This window comes from Sorex araneus, chromosome 2 (assembly GCF_027595985.1).
Source record: "Sorex araneus isolate mSorAra2 chromosome 2, mSorAra2.pri, whole genome shotgun sequence".
Lineage (NCBI taxonomy): Eukaryota > Metazoa > Chordata > Mammalia > Eulipotyphla > Soricidae > Sorex > Sorex araneus.
Genome location: NC_073303.1, coordinates 158,157,356 through 158,179,377, shown reverse-complemented (window position 1 = coordinate 158,179,377; position 22,022 = coordinate 158,157,356). Strand labels below are relative to the sequence as shown.

At 36.7% G+C, this 22,022-nt stretch overlaps 1 pseudogene; it reads right to left on the bottom strand.

The window, feature by feature from the left end:
• Positions 1 to 13,691, bottom strand: part of LOC129401709 (histone H3-like) — a 55,741-nt pseudogene extending 42,050 nt beyond the window's left edge.
• Positions 13,692 to 22,022: the final 8,331 nt, after the last annotated feature.

Sequence of the window (22,022 nt, the reverse complement as noted above, 5' to 3'; positions counted from 1 at the left end):
CAGGTACAGGTTGACTTGTTGGTGGCATCATATCCCATCACTATAATTTTAAAGCTTCAAATTTTAGTAATTAAAATTCAAAAATATTCACCAATTTTTACAAAGAATTTTATAATTGCTAAATTATACTTAAAATACCAATTTATAGGGGCCGGAGCGATAGCACAGAGGGTAGGGCATTTGCCTTGCACGCGGCCGACCTGGTTTCGATCCCCGGCATCCCATATGGTCCCCCAAGCACCGCTAGGAATAATTCCTGAGTGCAGAGCCAGGAGTAACCCCTGAGCATCGCTGGGTGTGACCCAAAAAGCAAAAAAAAAAACAATTTATATAGAGAATAATTTGCTTACTCAAAAATAAAATCTAGTCTTTTGAGAAAACTTATGGTATATATTAATATAGCTACCAGACTTAAGCAAAATCACAGTTTAATAGCATTTAATTCCCCAGTGATGTTGATGCTGTTGATCTAGAAATAACCATTTATCTATATTATAATTGTCGTGGGGAGAGCTGCATTTGTAATGATGAGGTGAAGAGGAGGGATTAAAACTGCATTTATCGAATTCTCTGGATTTCCAGAGAGCCTTGAGTCAGTTGGAATGTATCTTACTTATAGACTTAAATGCCACCTCCAGGTCCACCCTAGAATACTGATATCTTCCATTTTCTTGTTACTTTCTGAGCAGCTGAATGCTAATTGGAGGTTTTTGAGAAAACCTTTGATGTCTTATGAAATTATTCTCCTTTGAAGAAGGCTAACTAAGGCGATTAAACTGTCCACTACAAACTCTGGCATATAACTGCCAAAGGCATAATTTTGGCTCAGGCAGCAGCAGGAATATCTCATTATGCACAAGTGGATATGAGACCTGACTTAAGCACGTTAGTGGTATGAGTAGATGGCAGTAGGTAGGTCAGAGGTTTAAATCTACTTTTGTTATGATATTGCCTGTTCTTCAACTCATACTATAACTTTATGGTGCATTTTCTATTACCAGTAGACACAGAAGTAAAAATATTTAACCTTGTTTACAGATTCTTATGTAAATATGCTGACACAACTAAAGAATTGAGCACTCAAACATTGATATCCCCTGAGCCAAACTTAGAACTTGGAGCACTTTGCTTTCCTTGCCAAAGATGGATAGCTAAAGATATATCAAAGTCATCATAGGGAAGATAACTATTTTATTAGATGATCAGAAATTTAGAAACTAAAAGATTGGGGGAATAATGACAAAAAGATCTGAGAAGGAATATATATATATATATATATATATATATGAATAATATTCTTTGAATGGGATGCTGTTAACTTTTAAATGGCAACATTTGTCAGGCTATAGTCATTCTTAATGTCTGTGAACATTTCTAAAAGGCATGAAATTTGAATTGATGGGCAGAATAAAGCAGATTGTCCTCACCAATCTGGATGATTGGGCAGTTGGACTAATATCATCCCAGTCCATTGGAGATCTAGTAGTATAGGGAAAATTCACTCTCTCTGCAGATCTCTTCCAGCTGGAACACTGATCTCCTACATTTGGATTATTTATTATCTTTGTGATTCTTATGGTTCTCATGTCTTTTATTCAGACTAGAATGTCATCACAGTTTTTGTTAGGTAACTGACAGCAGATGAGTGTCCAATTCCTCACAGTTTCTCTAGTTTCTGTGCCTTGGTCTGTCTCCTGTCTCTCTTTATAAATATGTGCATATTTATATTCTATCTCTCTATAGAAATAGATCATATGCATGTGAACCTTGTACATAGGTTCATTTGTCTGGAAAACTATGAACAGTATATGAATCAAGAATAATTGTGTAATATATGAATGCTTATCAAAGAGAAATTCTAAAGGTAAGGCTTTCATTTATTACATAGACAGATGTTATATCCATGAATGTCAGTTTGTCTCTTTCTCTCCATTCTTTTTCTTTTTTTCCCTTTTCTTATAAAGTCCAGGCAGCCTCATATATACAAGGCAATTATTCTAGCACTAAACTATCTCCCTGGTCTAAAAGCCTCCTTTTTTTTAGAATCCTCTCCTCCTCAATGGACTATTACTATTATATATTTTATCACCGTGAGATATACAGTTATAAAGCTGTTCATGATTATGTTTTATTCATGTGATGTTCCAACAAACTTCCCTTCACCAGTGCACATTTCCCACCACCAATGTCCCCAGTGTCCATCCTGCCTGCCTACTCCAACCCCTACCCCTAGCTTCCGCAGCCGACACTCTCTTCCTCTCTCTCCTTCTCTCTCTCTCTCTCTCTCTCTCTCTCTCTCTCTCTCTCTCTCTCTCTGTCTCTTGTTTTCCGTTTAGGCACTGTGGTTTGCAATACTGTTACTGAAAGGATAACAATATCATGCATTTCATCTTACCTCATTTCAGTGCTCAGATTTTTGTCCAGAGTAATCATTTACAACTATCATTGTCACAATGGTCCATTCTCTGTTCTAACTGCGTCCCCCCTCCTACTTTGTGGCAAGCTTCCTACCATGGACCAGTCCTTTTGGCCCCTACATACATACATAGAGTGACAAACATAGAATGATTGTCATATGAATTAATGACATTTTATGTTATTCAATTTCTATGGGACAAACATAGAATGATTGTGCTCATTTGCAGGATTAAAAAAAAAAAACATAAAAACATGTAAAACTCCCCATTCAGTATGTGAATAATACCCAAGCACAGCCTCTTTCTTTAGACTTTACTGGTACAATGGACCAATGACTAAAATAGATATGGCTGTAGGAATAAAAGTTATCCTGCATGGACTCAAATTTATGGTATTTCTTTTAACAGACATGAAATAGGTGCTTCCACTGCTAATCAGCCAGACTGCAACTAATGGGGTCCATCTTTGAGCCCTTTGTCTCAATGATAATACACTACTGTCTATGGGGGACAATCACTCACCAGTTAACCTATTGATCACAAATTGACTGTATTAATGTTTTTATCATAGAACAAACAGAAATTTGTTCTCCCTGGAAAAGATAGTCTTCCTTCCTGCCCTAAATAACACTTCTTCGTGTACTGTCATTCAGGGCTTGCTAAATGCATCAAGGTATTTTCACTTTAGGCTAAGAAGGCTATTATGGGACTAGGATCATAGTGCAATTTCTATCCATTTCACAATGAATGCTTGCCTTGCATTTGGCTGATTTGATCCCAGCACCTGATTATGGTTTCCTGAGCCTTGTCAGAAGGAACCCCTGAGTGCAGAGGAGTAGCCTTAAGCACCACCAGATATGACCCGAGGAAACAAAGACAGAACAAAATGAAACAAAAGAAAAGCAAAGCTACAAAAAGAAGGCTATTACTGTACAATAGAAGGAGAATAGAAGCCTTAGGCTTAAATCCTTGGTGAGAATGTGGTGAATTGGGCTTTTCACTGGTTTTATCATGTATCTCATCATCCCAAAATACAGGCTGTTGAATAGAACAGTGTAATGGTGTAATGGATACAAAAATGGCTGGGTGACAACCCTTGTGTGTTTGAGGAATTGTCATACATGACATAATATAAGCTTTGACTTGGTGATCTCACAAAATGTATTGTATTTTTTCCCCTGGAGCCATCAATATAACTCAAAGGGCTAGAGGCCATTCCCTATATGTTGAAGTCCCTGAGTTTGATTACTATACTATATGGCCCCTAGCAGCAAAGGCTGTGACTCTGGCAGACTGCAACTCTGCCACATTTGAGTAGCTGTACTACTGGGCCCAGTATGATTGCTCACTCTTCGGCTCCTTTAGACAAATGTTATTTCCCCTTTTTGTCCATTTTAGTTTAACAAAGTACTTTTATTGAAAGAAACTTAGATGTAAGGGAAGAGAAAGAGAGAGATATGTGTTCAGGAGAGATTACAGCTTTCTCCAGAGAGAAAAAAAGCCAAAAATGTAATTTATTTCATAGCTAAAATACTAGTCAATGAGCCAAGGGATCAAAGTAGAGTGGATTCACTCACTCTCCTCTCATAAAATTAAAACTTCTTTCTCTTGAATGTTTCGGATCTATAGATAGAAAAATTCTTATTTCCAAAGAAAGGAACAATCACACTAGGTGACTAAAGTCGGGATACATTTACCCAGATGTTGATTTTACCACTTGGTGCCTTAGGCCACTAAATCAAGAAGCAAATGAGGGAGTTGTTTATCTGATAGTGGCAATCATGGCAATACAGGTAATTTGTGGCTTTAGTACACAATTGTGGGAATTAATATACAAAACCTAGGCAACTCATAGAACTTACACATCATGACCATGTGTATTTCCATCTTTGTTTAGTTATGCAATAAATGTATCTGCCAACTCTCTCTGCCTCTTTCTTGCTGTTTTATGTACGTTGACTGACTGTGGTTAAATATGTGTTAATTTTCTTGGGTTTTACAATAAAATCTCATAGGTTGGAACTGGAGTGATAGTACAGAGGGTAGGTTGTTTGCCTTGCAAGCAACTGACTCAGGTTTTATCTCTGGCATCCCATATGGTTCCCTGAGCACCACCAGGAGTAATTCCTGAGTTCAGAATCAGGAGTAAGCCCTGAACATCACTGGGTGTGACTCAACCCCTGCCCCCCCCATGCCATAAGTTGAGTGACACAAATGTCAAAAATTTATTTCTTAAAATTATAGAGACTGAAAAGACAAGGAAGAGATACTTTGTTTCATTGCATAATCATTACAGATCTTATGCTTTATTTTGCATATTTATTTTATATTATATCTATCTCTTTTAAATTTATTCCTTTCATGAATCACCATGAAATGTACAGTTGCAAGGTTGTGCATGATTGGGTAAGTCATACAATGTTCCAACACCCATCCCTTCATCAGTGTACTTTTTTTTTTAAACATGGGGCATAACAAAGCTTTATAAAATTGTCTCAGTATTACTTAAAATCATTTATTATTAAGCTATTATTTGTGCAATATTAAGATGCATGGGTACTTGGGAGTTGAGACCCATTATTTCTTCACAACAATCTAATGATCATTTTTCCAACCTGAAGGAAAAGTGAACACTTTAGTTGCTATTGTACATTGCTATCAAAACATTACTTTGAGGTTCACTGCCGAGATGTGATCCTGGGGGCCGCACGTGTTCGGCCTCTCTGTAGCTGCATGAGCATGACTCCAGAGGCCAGCTAAACTACTTTTGGTATGGGCAGCTCCTTGCATAATGTCTCCAGACTGAGAACTAAGTCGAGTCCCTATGCCTGCCCAGGAGGGGAAAGGTTTTTCTCTCTCTTGCCTTTTTCCTTGCCGGGGATGAAGGGTGTGGTGACAGCCATATTATGAGGACCGCAGATGAGAGTTACAAGCTTGCAATGATCCAATATCTGGAAGAAATTTCCCTGGACATAGTTGCTAAAATACAGAAATCCAAAATCTGTATCGCGGCCGTGACCACACTACCTCATATCTCTTCACAACAGGTCTGACTTCTAGTGGGGAACTCCTAAGAATAGTGAGGTTTTTGTTGAAATATTGAATGTAACCAAAGTAAAGAGAAAGTAAAGTAAAATTTATCAGTTTGGGGGGGTGGTGGGAGGGATGGAAGGTATACTGGGTTTTTGGTGGTTTTTTTTTTTTGGTGGTGGAATATGGGTACTGGTGAAAGGATGGTTGTTTTAGCATGTATAACTGAGACTTAAATCTGAAAGCATTGTAATTTTACACATGGTGATTTAATAAAATTAAATAAAAAACATTACTTTGAGAAAATTTACCACAGTTCTGTGAAATGTAAACTTATGCTATTTAATCTTATGTGTCTGAATATTTTGTAAGTGAAGGCTGTTGTAGTTTCATTGTCCTCAACACCAAAATAAATGTGTCCTTAACCACTGTGAATCATATTCAGATCTGTGTATTAGAAATTTCAGTGTCTTGGAAGCTCTGATTCTTATTTTCTATTGTATAGGTTCTAACTGTTAAATAACCATGTGGATAACAGTTCCAGTGAATGGTGCTTAATATTTCTTATGGGCATGAACTGGTGATTACTCTTAGAAATAGAACAAGTGATCCTTAAAGAGTATATTTGCATTCTGGCAAAATGTATGCATGCATTGAGAGTTCTAGGCTAGATCACAATGAATAAGAAGGCAAAATTATACATCTATATTATATTGGTAAATACATTGTTACTCTTACCATTGAAGCAACTGAAAAACAGAATAGTATCATGTGATGACTTTGTGATTAAAAAGTGGTAAGCCAGTTTTTTGGGGCTGAAGCAACAATTATGATGATTATGCAGTGAAATACAGCATCATCAGGGTTGAATTCACCTGAGGCCTCTTTTACTCATTTGCAGAAAATTATCCTCTTTCTATGTCTTCATCTGGCTCATTTTATGTGTATACATTCCCTTGTGCCTCATTCTCTTTTTGTAAGGAAACGTGTCTTATCAGACTGGAGTCCCAATCTGATGACTGAATTTAACCTTCATTATTTTTTAAAGGTCTTCTCTCCAAATACAATCACATGGGGGTTAGAATTTTAACCTATGGATTTTAGGGAGACAGCTTTTATCAGGTATGATAATTATCTATTTTCATTTAACTGAACAACAGAGGAAAATTATGGTCGAGTTAGAATAGCAATGACACTAACAGTTAAATGTTGTGGATTATGGAACGTGAAAGTCCAACACACCTTCTAAGGGAAAGACAGAAGAGTGGTACATCTAGGTAAAATCATATGCTTGCCTTTATTTTGTTTGAAAATTTGAGAATTGCTCAATGAATTTGTATGAGTGATAAATATAAAAAATATACATTAGCTATGGGGAATTATTCCAAGCTTTGAAACTATTCTCTGAAGATGGCCTCGTTTCTTAGTAGACTTCTGATGAAATTTTGTCAATGAGTGGAACTTCTATAATATTTGGGATATGGAAAAGAAGCCATTGTTGTTTAGTGGTGACCGTAGACTACTGAGACATAAAACTGGGCTACTTTGAAAATCCTCCACTTCGAAGAGATAAGTAGATATCATCCTAAGTGGAGGCCTTTCTTTCTGATTCTTGGCTATGGCTTCCATGAAGTCAACAGTGACTGACTTTTATTCCCTGGTATTTCTAATGTTAAAACAGTCTGTGTTCTACTAACTAGATCATACTTATCTAGAGCTGGTCTCATTTTTCTTACCAATCCTAATTTATACTATTAATGGAATAAAAGAATCACAGGCACCTACTATTAGTAGGGAGTTTTTTTTTTTTTTTTGCTTTTTGGGTCACACCTGGCGATGCACAGGGGTTACTCCTGGCTCTGCACTCAGGAATTACCCCTGGTCGTGCTCAGGGGACTATATGGGATGCTGGGATTTGAACCCGGGTCGGCCGCGTGCAAGGCAAATGTCCTACCCTCTGTGCTATCTCTTCAGCCCCCGCCTTTTTTTTTTTTAGTAGGGAGGTTTTAAAGGAAAGTTGCCCAGATCAAAATCGTTTCACAGTAACTTGTTCTGTAAAACTTTGAATTATATCAGTCATTATAGGTTGATGAGTTGAAAACCCTCAGGGTATCATTCTGAATTAATGACTCTCACAAGAGGCTTATGTTGGGGCAGATAGATGATCTTTGTTGAGAATAATCTCTTTCATGTTCAGTAATATTTTCCTAATGCTAAGTGGAAGTTAGAAAAAGTGGAGTAATCTGAGGACTGAAAAATCAAATAATATTGCATCAAAGAAGCTAGTTTTTATACAGCTATGACATTGAAGCAGCTTGTTAGGTACTTATCCCATAACTGGAAATGTCTTATTTCTTATTGGATTGGAGTTTTTATAGCCTACTTGGTTTTTTCCTTAATATTGCCAGGGTTTTTCAGTGAATCTATAGGATGGTATAGTAGAGAACTTAATTTTATTGAAGGTAGCCAGAATGGCTACTGGAATGAAGTAGGTCTTTTGGAAGTTTCCCATATGAAGTTGGTGGGAGAAGTGGGAAGTCAAGGGGTTGGAGAGACAGAGAAAGGGAGAGAGAGACACACAGTGAGAGAGACAGACAGGCAGACAGAAACAAAAAGACAGATTCAGAGAGACAGAGAGAGAGAAGCAGAGTCAGAGAGACAGAGAGACAGAGAGAGAGAAGCAGAGAGAGAGAGAGAGAGAGAGAGAGAGAGAGAGAGAGAGAGAGAGAGAGAGAGAGAGAGAGAGAGAGATTTAACCCATTTTGATCTTCCTGGGGAAGTGTGTGGAGGTGGGTTTTATCTGCTACAAACTCTCTGTGGTGTGGATGCCAGCCTCTCACTAATCTCACAAGGCAGCTGTCAAACTGCTCCTGAGGTCCATTTGATCTGCATGGCACAGAATATAGTCCTTATCACCCAAGTTCTCAGGGTGCCATAGCTTCAGGATAGAGTAAGGGATTGGTCTTTGCAAAATCCTTTCTTCACGCTTTTGGACTACTTCAGGGTTGGTGGCAGACTAACTTCTGTAAATCACATCTGGGTTTTATTGCTTCTTGAGAAACAACTCATTGCTAGGGACTCCCTTTCTTCCTGTCTGCTTCAGTTTCATGGGATGAACATGCTTTACTATAGAACAGCATCTCACTATCATCTCACCCCACTCTGAGGAGACAATACATAATATGCCAGATGGGGACCTGGGGAGAAATGCCAGAGGTGAAGTGAACAATAGCCTGTGAAGGACGGGAAGATGAGTAACATAAAACTGCTGATTCCCTCTACCTCCACCCCAAAAGGAAAGACACAGGGGAAGTTAGATTTTGAGAGCAAAGGAAGTGGATATTTGGGTCACTGTGTCACTGTATCACTGTCATCCCATTGTTCATCGATTTACTCAAGGAGGCGCCAGTAACGTCTTCATTAATTCCAGCCCTGAGATTTTAGCAGCCTATCCTTACTCATTTTTCCCAGCCATTGGAAGCTCTTTTCAGGGTCAGGGAAACGAGACCTGTTATTGTTACTGTATTTGTTTTTTTTTTTTTTTTTTTTTTTTTTTTTTTTTTTTTTTGCTTTTTGGGTCACACCCAGCGATGCTCAGGGGTTACTCCTGGCTTTGCACTCAGGAACTACTCCTGGCGGTGCTTGGGGGACCATATGGGATGCCGGGGATCGAACCCGGGTCGGCCGCGTGCAAGGCAAACGCCCTACCCGCTGTGCTATCGCTCCGGCCCCTTGTTACTGTATTTGGCATATCAAATACACCATGGGGAGTTTGCCAGGCTCTTCCATGAGCTACTTGGGCATATATGTAAATATGCATATGTAGAGATATATATGTAAATTTATATGTAAATATAGGGGTGGAGATAACTCAGGGGTCAGGGATGAATGTATTGCACGCTCAAAGCTCTGAGCTACAGCTAAGGCACTCCATGGCCTCTCAGCCATCCCAGTGTAACCCAGGGGAACCCAGACTCACTGGGCTGCAGTACTGCATTGCTCTGATGTTGAACTGTCAGGTTCAGTGGAAGTGTCCCCAGACTCCTGAGAGTCACTTAGGAAGCTCCTATTCTGAAAATTAGATGGAAATGATACTTCTAATTTCACTTTTACATTTAAGAACTCAAATATTTCTGTAACTTTCAAGTAGAAGTCTTATTTATGCATCTGACCACTTTGTATTATCCTTACTCAGGGTATTAGTATAGTTGGAATGTATTTCTTGAATCTGTTTTATATATGTATATATAAATATATGTGATTAATTTATATTTATTATTTCACTCGAGTTCTACAACTCACCAGCTAATTCACACGGAAGTGTTTTACAAAATAAAATAAAATAAATAGTAAAGATGTTTCACTGAATGAGGATCTAAATTGTTGAAAACTGAAGTAAATTATGTCTATGCATGCAAAGTCATAGCCATACTTATTGTCTCGTAATTCAATTTAATTTAAAATAAATTTGTTTAGTAACTAATTTCTTACCAGATGACTATTCTTACCAGGTTAATTAGATCACTCATTTACCAGCCATGCTGGAGCTGCTTAGTCATTTCTTGGGTTCAAACTCACGTAATATCTCAAAGAAATTTGCTCTCTTGTTTAAATTTAAATTTAATAATTTCTAAGTTTCCCCATCAAAATCACTATCACTGTATCACTGTCCTCTCGTTGCTCATCGATTTGCTCAAATGGGCACCAGTAACGTCTCCATTTTGAGACTTGTTACTGTTTTTGGCATATCTAATACACCACAGGTAGCTTGCCAGGCTCTGCCATGTGGGTGAGATACTCTCGGTAGCTTGCCAGGCTTTCTGAGAGGGGTGGAGGAATCGAACCCAGGTCAGCCGCGTGCAAGGCGAATGCCCTACCACTGTGCTATTGCTCCAGCCCCCCATCAAAATAACTATAAAATAAAACTTCTTTCTTTCCATTGCTTAGAGAACTGAGCTTCTCTTTCTTACCTGTATTATCTGTACAGAAAAGTCTGCTTCCCTGTGATGTCTCTTCCATCTGATTTGCCTCTGTACAACTATAACACTGTATACAACCATATACAGTGTACAACTGTATCACTGTCATTCTGTTCCTCATCAGTTTGCTCGAGCGGGCACCAGTAATGTCTCCATTATGAGACTTATTATTACTGTTTTTGGCATATTGAATACGCCACAGGTATCTTGCTAGGCTCTGCTGTGTGGGCAGGATACTCTCGGTAGCTTGCCAGGCTCTCTGAGAGGGATGGAGGAATTAAACCCAGGTCAGCTGCATGCAAGGCAAACGCCCTACCTGCTGTCCTATTGCTCCAACTATATATTCTTTGTAATATATGATCTTTCCCAATCACACAATCCTTTTCTTTTGAGTTCCGTTTGTCCTCCCCAGAAATTTTTCATTTTTATTGATTCATTTTTCTTCATCTTTTGATTCCAATGCTTAGAGAACTGAGCTTCTCCATCATTTATTTTAGTCTAGTGATATAATCCAGAAAGTTCCAGCCTAGACCAATCTAGGAATGAAAATAATTTTGTTTCTAAAATTGAATTTGTATTATGGTTATTTGGCATGGAACAAAGGGTGAATTACATGGTAAAGGAATTATTGCTGGAAGGTTGGATGTACAACTTAGCCTCGTCCTCTCATTTTATATATGAGAATAATGGATCCTCTGTAAAGTTTAGTATCCTATAATGAACAGAGGTCTAAATATCTGAGTCTTGTTTTAGTGTGAACTCTCTAACATTATGCTGATATATTGTACTAATTTTAGGATACAAATATAGAATTGATAATTTCCAGATTTTAAACTTTGTTCAATAACATTTCATGTATGCAGAGCTTTTAAAATAGTTTTTAAACAACTTGATAAGGAATAGTTATGCTTAAAGTGAAATTAAATATTCTTTTCAAATTCACTATTTCTTAGAGAAACATTTTCCCTATTTTCTTTTTCCCAGAACAGCTGTTAAGCTTGTTCCAAGAGACCAAAATATAAGACATAAAAGAAAAATTTAAGTAGTAAAAAATCATTTTTTCCTCATTTTCTTACAGAATTTACTTTTTTCCTGTAAATTTTCTTAATATGCTCTTGAAAGTTACATTATGGTGAATTACGACAAATATATTTCTGAAAATGGCCCCATTGTTTGTTTATTTGTATTCAAGCAAATTTCATTTTCACTGATTTAAATTTAAAAGAGGGATATGCTTTGGACCTATATATAAGGTTAGCTTTCTTGGTTTTAATATCTGAGGCTATAGCTCTACTAATGGATAGAGTTTGTCCAGCACTATATTGGCAGTTATGTACTAAGGCTAGTTAAACTTAATGCTGAGAGTTTTCAGTAATGGGCAAAGTTTTTTAAAGTCTCTAGGTTCTCTGGGGCAATGCACAAAAGCTATATCTGGACATGGAAAGTGGAAAATTGAAACAATTTATGTATCTTGATAATTCACATAAATGTTCTAACATTTACCTCAATTACATTGAATCTGCAAGAAAATGTGTTCTTATGTTTGAATTAGTGTGAAAACGGCTTCAGTGTTTTATTCCAATTTACATGTCCAGATATAGCTTTCAAGTAATAACAATAGTGACGGCTTCCATTATGTTCCCGGCACCATTAGGTGATTTTCATATATATATTCATTATTTCTAACCATCGTACCAACACCACAAAGTAGGCATTGTTATTCCCATCTTACCCATGAGGAAACGAAATTCATAGAGGCAACAGGATTTATGAAGAGTCTGAAGTAGCAATTTCCTTTGAAGAAAATTGGCAAAGTGGTGAAAGAAAACAATACTTATTAAATCTCACAAAATGAATAAATGCTCACAAAATTATCTATCATTTTGAAAAGACAAGAAGCAAAGTCCAAAGACTTTTTACCTCGACTAAAGCTTTTGCTCCTCTTGCTTGGCCATAGTACTTGGTGATTTTTGGCGTCTGCCTTTCTTTTTGACTTTGGGTTATTTTTTCCAAGCTTGTTTTTCCTTTTAGTTTTTTTTTAACATATAATTTTGTTTTTCCAAGTCTTCATGTGACTAAGTTGAAACCAAAAGGTCTAAAAAATAGAACCAAAAAGATATTGTGCTCCATAAAAGATGACATATGTCAAAATACCGAGTTACATCCCCCGTCTCAGGCAATCATTTGCACAACTAAGTTATATCTGAATGCATTAACTTGCTACAATTTTGACAGAAGCAGTCTGTGTGCGCAAATCCCTCGAATACTGATGGGATTGTGATTATACCCAGAAAGGAGAAAAGTCTGAATACAAATTTTAGAGGACTAGAAAGTGTTTAATGTTTCATTGTTTGCACAGAGATTCTAAATCACATTCAAGTCAACGACTCTGATCTTCATATCAATGCACAAATGGAACAGAAGAGAAAAGCCTGGAAAGCTGTTTTCTGAGTAAAACACTGATTTTGTTCTCCTGTTACCAGCAAAAGACCATTTGGGATATTTAAGCCTGAGGTTGAGTGCTTTGCATTTGTTAAAACTGCTCAGTGTTGGAAATGGGTTTTCCCTTCAGGGAGCCCATCTATTTGGACAAGTGCTACATCAGATCAAAAGACATGAGAAGAGGTATTTTGCACACAGATTGAATTTTTTTCTGGCAAAACAACATAGCCTTTTAGCACAACATTGTCTATTCTTTACTGAATGTCCCATCTTTTTTTTCCGCCCCCTTAATATTTGGAATCTGTTTTCCAGTAAAGTGTCAGGTTTTTTTCATGTCAAAAATTGTCTGGCTGCCACCTGGAGTTCATTTGAAAGGAAAGCTGGTGTTAAGGGATTTGGTTTTTCAGCTCCCGTGGGTATTGTTTTCCAGTTTATTAAATGCTGATCAATTGTTTACTGGATTGAGATTATTCACCTAATATGTGTATTATTTACATATTGAAAAATGCAAAGATTAATATAAACTTAACTTTTTATACTTTTGGATAGAATGAGTTTAAATGTCAGAATTACAAAAATTTCAGGTCCTGTAGTTTCTATTCCTTTCTATTGAAACAAAGAGTGTCATCTCCATCAAAGGAAGAGTATTTTCTTCTTAGAATGGTTTGAAGGAGATAGTGTAAGCCCAATTGCTATTTTAACTATAAGACAACTTGAACCTAGCAATGGGAAGCAAGGGCTACGTTTTGTTTCTGAGTAATAAAATTGATTCATTTTCAATAAACATTTTTTACAAGACTCTTGAAGGTAAAACCTGGACCATAGTGTATCCTGAACCAGTCCCAAGGAGTTGAAGGCAGAACCAGGAAGTGTGTTACTATCTGGTAAGATGAGGCAATGGAGAAAGGGAGGAGGGAAGTGTTGTATCTGCTTTCCTCCATCACACATTTAGAAGAACTGCTGGCAGAACTGATTCAGTTTTCTCCTGCTGTCATTAGCAGTCACCTCCAATCATGGCTAATCGTCTACTTCCAAGATGAAAAGAGTGTTGGCCAAGTTGCAGTTGGAACTACTGCTGCTTCATCCCCAGGGATGTTTCTGGAAACTTGACAAACTCCTGTTTCCAACCTACTGTCTTCTCAAACAACAACATGGAAAATTGGAGCAATTGTTTAATAATATGTGTAAACAGTGCATTTTCACTTTCAGTTTATACAAAAAACCTCTACATCTCTGAGTTATAGCTATCCATGCTTTTTAGTACATCTTGATAAAACATTATTTTTACTGAAATTACACTTAATTTACATTTCAATTCCCCTTTATATTTGCCTCCTATAGTTACTGGAATCTGATAGTTCATGGATAACCATTTTTTTTTCTTTTTAAGATAATTGTGAAAAAATGACACACTATGAGAGAATAAGATCTGGTGTTAGATTGCTTAAGTTCAAGTTCAAGAATTATACATATTATATTTATCAGGAGTAAAATCACATGTTTTCAAATGTAGTCAAGTACAATCAGGTCCCTTATATTGTTTGCTTCCCAAAGCATAGTCTAGATTCAGATCTGAGCACAGAACCAGGAGTAACCCATTAAAACCTCCAAGTTTGACCTCAATCCCTTTCCCCTCCAAAATACTCACAAATATTTTATTGAAACTTATGGTTACATGAATTTGGATCTGTTGTTTAGTTCTTTTGGGTCTCAATAAAATCACTGTCACTGTCATCCCCATGATCATCGATTTGCTCGAGTGGGCCCAGTAATGTCTCCATTTGTCCTAGTCTTGAAATTTGAGATTTTAGCAGCCTCTCTTAACTCATCCTTCTCAATGGTGCTGATTAGAGGCTCTTCAGGGTCAGGGGAATGAGGCCCAGCATTGTTACTGGTTTTGGCATATGAATATGCTATGGGGAGCATGCCAGGCTCTCCCCCAAGTGGGCACTAAACTCTTGGTAGCTTGCCAGGTTCTCCAAGAGGGAGAACTAGGCTATCAGATGTTGAGCGGCTGTATCGTGCGATTATCTATCTATCTGTCTACCTATCTACCTATCTATCTACCTATCTATCTATCTATCTATCTATCTATCTATCTATCTATCTATCTATCTATGTATCTTTCTAGATATAGACTATCTCACAGTGACCCAATTAAAAATAATAATAAAAGGAACTACCTATTTACTAAAACAAACAAAGAAATAAACAAACAAGCAAAGGCTACCGGGCCCCAGTGGGCCCAGAGTGGGGACTGCCACAGCTCACTCCAGTACTTATGGGGTACCCACTACAAACACGTTATACATGTCATGTGTAAAATGAAGATAAAAATATTATCCTATCTCAAGAACTATAATACATCATTATATTTGTAATTTCAGGGATTCCAAATGCTGATGTATATTTAGCTGATGTCTACATGTATGTCACTATTAACTACTGCAATGCTTTCACATTAAAGGTTATGACAGCTTAAGGTTCAAGATTACTGAATAACGGTCTTAAGACCCCGGAGTACCTCCCCTTCTCTTCACTGTCTGCCAGTTCCTTTGTTCTCACCAGTGATCTCATAAGAGATTGGCTTCTTACATTTATCCAGGATTTCTACCCAGTTTATCAGTAAGAAAAGAGTCTAATTATTTATTTGATTTAGCCGTAACTTCTGAGGCAAAAATGTTCTGTGTTATATTCACTCTGAAATCTCAGGTCATATACCTGATAAAAACGTTCTGTGTATGTGAATGGTTTTAATCCTCAAATGCTCTTAGAGATGGAAAACATAAAGATAATGTCATTAAAATGACATGAAAAGACAAGTTATTAAATTGGATGATTGCAAATTAGCCTCATAATGAAGGTGATGTTTGATTTAAGATGTAGAGATTGAGACAGTTAGTTAAGCTAGATCTTATAAGTTTATTCTACGTCTCTAGATTTGGCCTGTGTTAATTTTAATTTAAACTGAGTACTGAGTACTGTGTTATACCTGCAAGGCAGATCCTGGCAAGCTACCCATGGTGTATTCAATATGCCCAAAACAGTAACAACAAGTTTCACAATGGAGACATTACTGGTGCCCGCTCGAGCAAATCGATGAACAACAGGACAACAGTGCTACAGTGCTACTGTGTATAAATGGCCTCAAATACTACTTTATCTTTAGTTTCACTTAAATAGTTCTAATAAAAAAGTTCTTTGGGGTTGAATGAATTTTCTATGTGCTTCCCAAATAAAAAGCTTCATTCTAAGTGGATAAAGTTGTTTTGAATACAGATAAATTTAAAAAAAAAACTAAGGAAACGGGAGATATTAAATTCAAGCAACTATCATGGGGTGCTTTGAAATTCTCATTTTCTTCTTTTACCTACCTTTTAGTTAAATATACTGTGAGCTATATTAGCAAAGAAGGTATTTTTACTTTTTAAACTGGTCTTCATATATTTTTTTGCCGTTATCCCACTGGAAACGTTCATTCAAACTAGCATTATTATCAAAACACCATTTTAAATGATTTTACTTTGTGTGATGAACATTCTAAGAAATTTGTTTCAATGTTTGCATTTTAAGAGCCATTACTTCATGCTGTGGATAATTTTTCTTCTTTTTCAATCTTAGAATCTTGCAATTTAGCAAGAAGATTTGCATTGTCTCTAACCAGTATTATAGGGAAAGGTATTTGAAGTGAGCTATTTAATTTTATCAATAGCTAATATAAGCTAAGTGGATATTTTTTCTTTCCATAAGTCACTATATTCAAAATGGAAATAAGGAGGGATTATTCATAATTTTATAAATAAGAGGAAATAAAAGGAAAAAATAAACTATTCTGATTTGTAAACTTGTAAGAGATACTTTTAGGTTTTATTTTCTTTCCAAAATGAGAAATAATTATAGCAAAGTTAAAAACCAATACATTTCCTCTCAGTATCTATATTGCAACCATAATTTTCAGAAATAGAGAGAGCGTATGGGGAAAATTGTCTGCCATAGAGGCAGGGGGAGTATTGGAAAGGGAGGGTATACTGGGGACTTTGGTGGTGGAGAATGTGCACTGGTGGAGGGATGGGTGTTTGATTACTGTATGATTGAAACTCAAACATGAAAGGTTTGTAACTGTATCTTAATGTGATTCAATAAAAATATATATTTAAATTCAGTGTTAGATTTAATATTAATTTATAAATTACTTTTCTCTATTAAACAGAGTACTCAATTGTAGATGTACTCTTTTTGCTAATCATATACTATTAAGGCAGACTTTAACAAAAACTTTCAAATACAATAGACAATACATGTTAGAATGTTAGATTACATTAGGTATATGCTAAATAATACACTTACTGATTTCAGTCTTTCTGTATGTATAGTTTTATAAAGTATCCAAAATCAACAGAAAAGAATATTACTTGTCTCTCAATAGAATATTAGTCAAAATCTGAGCATGTAATAATATGCTGACTTGCACAGATAAACATACACAGAGTCCTCATTAAATATTTGTTGAGTGTTTGATTAATTGACCTATATTCTTGTAGTGGGGGAAACAGGTGAGTGATCCATCATTAAGATTTTCTCTTTGGCTCTGCTTCATGAGTTTATGCCACTTAGTTTTTCTCTACCACATACCTTTCAACCTAATGCATCCTTGTGAGGTGGGCCTGAGATAAAAAATGTGGGCATTTTCATTCTAGCATAGGAATATGCATTTTCAGAAATTTTCAATTTGCCTTAACCACTAGTTCTATATTTTATTGGTGGTATCGAGTATTCAGTCATAGTTTTTTTTTTTTTTGCTTTTTGGATCACACCCGGTGTTGCACCGGGATTACTCCTGGCTCATGCACTCAGGAATTACTCCTGGTGGTGCTCGGGGGACCATATGGAATGCTGGGAATCGAACCTGAGTCAGCCACGTGCAAAGCAAATGCCCAACCCACTGTGCTATCACTCCAGCCTCAGAGTGATAATTTTTATTGCCTAGTAAAATCATACTGATATATTTACTTTATTTTGTATTGCTATTCGGAGTTTTTCTAAGCTTCAAAATAGCATTGTTTCACATTTTCCAGATAAGGAGGCTGAATGTTAAAGTTGTCCAGTTTCATAAATAAATTTATAATTTTTTCAAATTTGTTTAGAGTATATGACCTGAATTGATAATGTCAGTGTGATTAAATTTGCACTTTCACTAAATTTTTCTTATATTTATTCAACTCTAAGTTTCTTGGGAGAGTGGGACATTTTATCTAAATAGAAACTTAGATCACTGTATCACTCTCATCCTGTTGTTCGTGGATTTACTCAAGCAGGCACCAGTAAAGTCTCTATTACACTCGGCCCTGAAATTTTTAGCAGCCTCTCCTTACTCATCTTTCCCAATGATTGGAGGCTCTTTCAGGGTTGGGAATGAGACCTATTGTTACTGTTTTTGGCATATCAAATATGCCTGGTAGCTTGCCAGGCTCTGCTGTGCAGGCAAATTACTCTTGGTAGCTTGCCGGGCTCTCTGAGAGGTAAGTATATATCTGTAACTGTATAGGGGATAGGAATACGCCATGGGGAGCTTGCAAGGCTCTCCTGTGGGGCAATAGACTCTTGGTAGCTTGTCAGGTTCTCTAAAAGGGAGAACAGGCTATTAGAAGTTGCTCGGCCCCAAAGTGGCTTCCGGGAGCTTGGTCTTATAGTCTTATAGAAACTTAGATCACTGTATCACTGTCATCCCGTTGCTCATGGATTTGTTTGAACGGGCACCAGTAATGTCTCTCATTGAGAGACTTATTGTTACTGTTTTTGGCATATCCAATATGCACGGGTAGCTTGCCAGGCTCTACCGCAAGAAACTTAGATATTATTATTTATTTAATTCCTCTTGGGTGGTATCATCTAATTTCTCTGTTACAATCAAGAGCTGTACCTTATGTTAGAAAGTCATAATTAATAAGCCCGAGCAACAAGAGTTTCCTAATTTCATATTTGTAGAATTCATACATAAGAGAGCACAGAATCTTTTATGATTCCTAAGAGATTGCCTACTGAAAATTGTCTATGTATATATCACTGTATCACTGTCATCCCATTGCTCATAGATTTGCTCAAGTGGGCACCAGTAATGTCTCCATTGTGAGATTTGTTGTTACTATTTTTGGCATATCAAATATGCCACGGATAGCTTGCTAGGCTCTGCTGTGTGGGGGGATGTTCTCGGTAGCTTGCAGGCTCTCTCAGAGGAACAGAGGAATTGAACCGAGGTCAGGGCATGCAAGACAAATGCCCTATCCACTGTGCTATCGCCGCAGCCCATAATCACATTATTTTATTTAATTATTACAAAATGGTTCTATAGGACTGAGGCAGAAGAATGACTTTTCACTTGAAAGGAAAAGCAAAATTAGCAGCTATTTTCCCCCCTTTAGTTACAGAGTTACTTTGGCTGCATTTAATCATTTTTGGGGGACTATGTTTAGACAATAATTTGTATTACTGCAGACTGAAAATATTCAGTTCTTAAAAGTTTTGTCAAAATATTATTTTGAGTTTTACATATAGCGACAAAATTTTGTGTCCATAGAAATCAAAGCATTGTTCAGAATCTCACACATGATTGTTGTGACATGGTCTCTCAGAGGCTATCTCCAAAGGGTTCAACTATGAAGGCATCATTATGTCAAAAATAAAATTGATGGCAGGGTTGCTTCTCTTACAGTTGCTCCTTTTATTGTTCTTAGCAGGGTATTTGCTCTAATAATTTTCCTGCTCTCTTATCTCTTCTGCATTTTATGTACATGTTAGTGTGACTTTAGCATGAATTCTCATATAACTTTTAAGTATACTTTTATTTCCATTATTTCTCTGAAAATATTATTGGAAACTTTAATTTCAATTTCAGGAAACATGTAGATCAATTAGAAATATTTTAGTATTCATTAGAAAGTTATCTGATTTATTTATTTATATTTTTGTTTATTTGTAGTTGAACCACAGTGAAATATGCAGTTACAAAGTTGTTCATGATTGGGTTTGAGTCATATATGTTCCAACACCCATCTTTTCCAGTGCAATTTCCTACTATATCTGATTGATTGATTGATTGATTGATTGATTGAGACTGAAGCGGTCATAGAAGCCCTAGCTAAACAGGGCGTTCAAACTTAGTACATTAGGATCCTCTGAGAGTTGTTTTACGAATTCACCACCAGGATCTCACCATTCTACAAGGAAGGGATCATTGACGTAAAGAGAGGAGTTCAGCAGGGCAATACCATTTCACCGAAACTCTTCAGTTCCACCCTCAAGAACATCATGTGATGACTAATGGGGAGAAATGGGAGTGAAGATGGACGGTAGGCAACTATACCACCTCCTCTTTGCTGGTGACATTGTTCTAATAACACCAAACATCAGCCAAGCATCATAAATGCTGGCCGACTTCGACTACGAGTGTGGAAAGGTTGGACTGCAGCTGAATCTCAGGAAGATAATGTTCATGAGAAACGGACTAATTCCTGACGTTCCATTTGCTCTCAATGGAACAAACATCTCTGAATGCAGCAGTTATGTGTACCTGGGTTGAAAACTCAACATGATGGATGACTTGGTGCCAGAACTGTGCAGGAGGAAGAGAGCTGAGTGAAACGCCTTCAAGAGTTGAAGAAGTTGTTAAGAGGACAAAGACCTCTGGCTCCAGGCACTTCTTTTTGACTCCACCACTCTTCCTGCACTAGTATACGCCTCAGAGACTTGGGCCCTATGAAAACAGGATGAAAACGTTATTCGGGTCTCCCAAAGAGGAATTAAAAGAGCTATGCTTGGAATATCATGTTTTACTCAAGTGAGAGAAGGAATCTGGAGTTCCGTCCTCTGTCGATGGTCGAGAATCAGGGATGCTGTGTCGTTTGCCAAGGCACCGAAAATCAGATGGGTTGAACATGTAATGCTATTTGGAGACCACAGCTGAACAAGAGCTGTTACTGAGTGGATTTAAAAGACTGTGTGGCCACCCACCTACGAGATAATCAGACTTCTTCATCAAGACTCTGAACGAACAGCTTGATGCTCTTCACGTTCCTCGATGGAGCAGATGCCATGGGCTACTCTAGCACGTGACAGGGATGACTTGAGATGTTACTGGTGTCCGCTCGAGCAAATCAATGAGCAAAGGGACAACAGGTGACAGGTGATACAGGTGATCTGATTCATTTAAAGAAATTCATTGAATTTAGTTTATCTCCAAATATCCTCACTCATTATAGTTTACATGGTCACCAAATGCATATTCGTATCCTAAAAAATAATATCTTCATGTTAAAATGCCCATATTTATAGTTTTATAGTTTTTCATAGGTTTTCATAGCTCTTTTAAATTTTTATCTAAATATAAGCATTATCTTACTTTTGGAAATCTTATTTGGTACTTTTTTAAAAACATTTTGAAAATGGTGTAATGTATATTTTAAAGAAAGATGAACTTGAAAGATGAACTTGAAAGATGAACCTCTAAAACATGAACTTGAATTATCTCTTGGTACTCAATAAAACAATAGAAATGGTAACCCATAATATGTGTACCTTTAAGAAAGAAAAAAGAAGTATAAATATGTGTGTGAACAAAAAAAAAGATTATTTGGAAATAATCTCAAATTTAAGTGCACAACCATATTCTTAAATAGCTGCTTTTTATTTACATACCAAAATTTATATTACTGTTAATAATAGAGTTCCAGGTAAACAATCTTCCAACTCTTTACTCACCAAATGTTTGGCTACAGCTTTGCATTTGGTAACCCTCATTTAATACTGTTCTCTTTGAGTGTGTAGTCATTGGACCATTTTGGTGGCAATGCTTCTCTGGAATACCAATTATTTCCCTTTATCAGTGGAACTTTCTCTAAAATCTTACATCATAGTTACCTTTAACAAAAAATAAGTGTTTCTTGCACCTGATTTTTCAGTCGAGGGTCATTCGATGTCCTTCAGTTTATTATTATTATTATTACTATTATTTTACTTAATTTTTGTCAATTTTAATTATTAAGTGACTGTGAATTATAGACTTATTTATGGTTCTATTTCAAGAACACAATGTTTCAACACTAATCCCTTCACCAGTGCCCACTTCCCTCCACCAATATCTCTGTTTCCCTCCCACCTA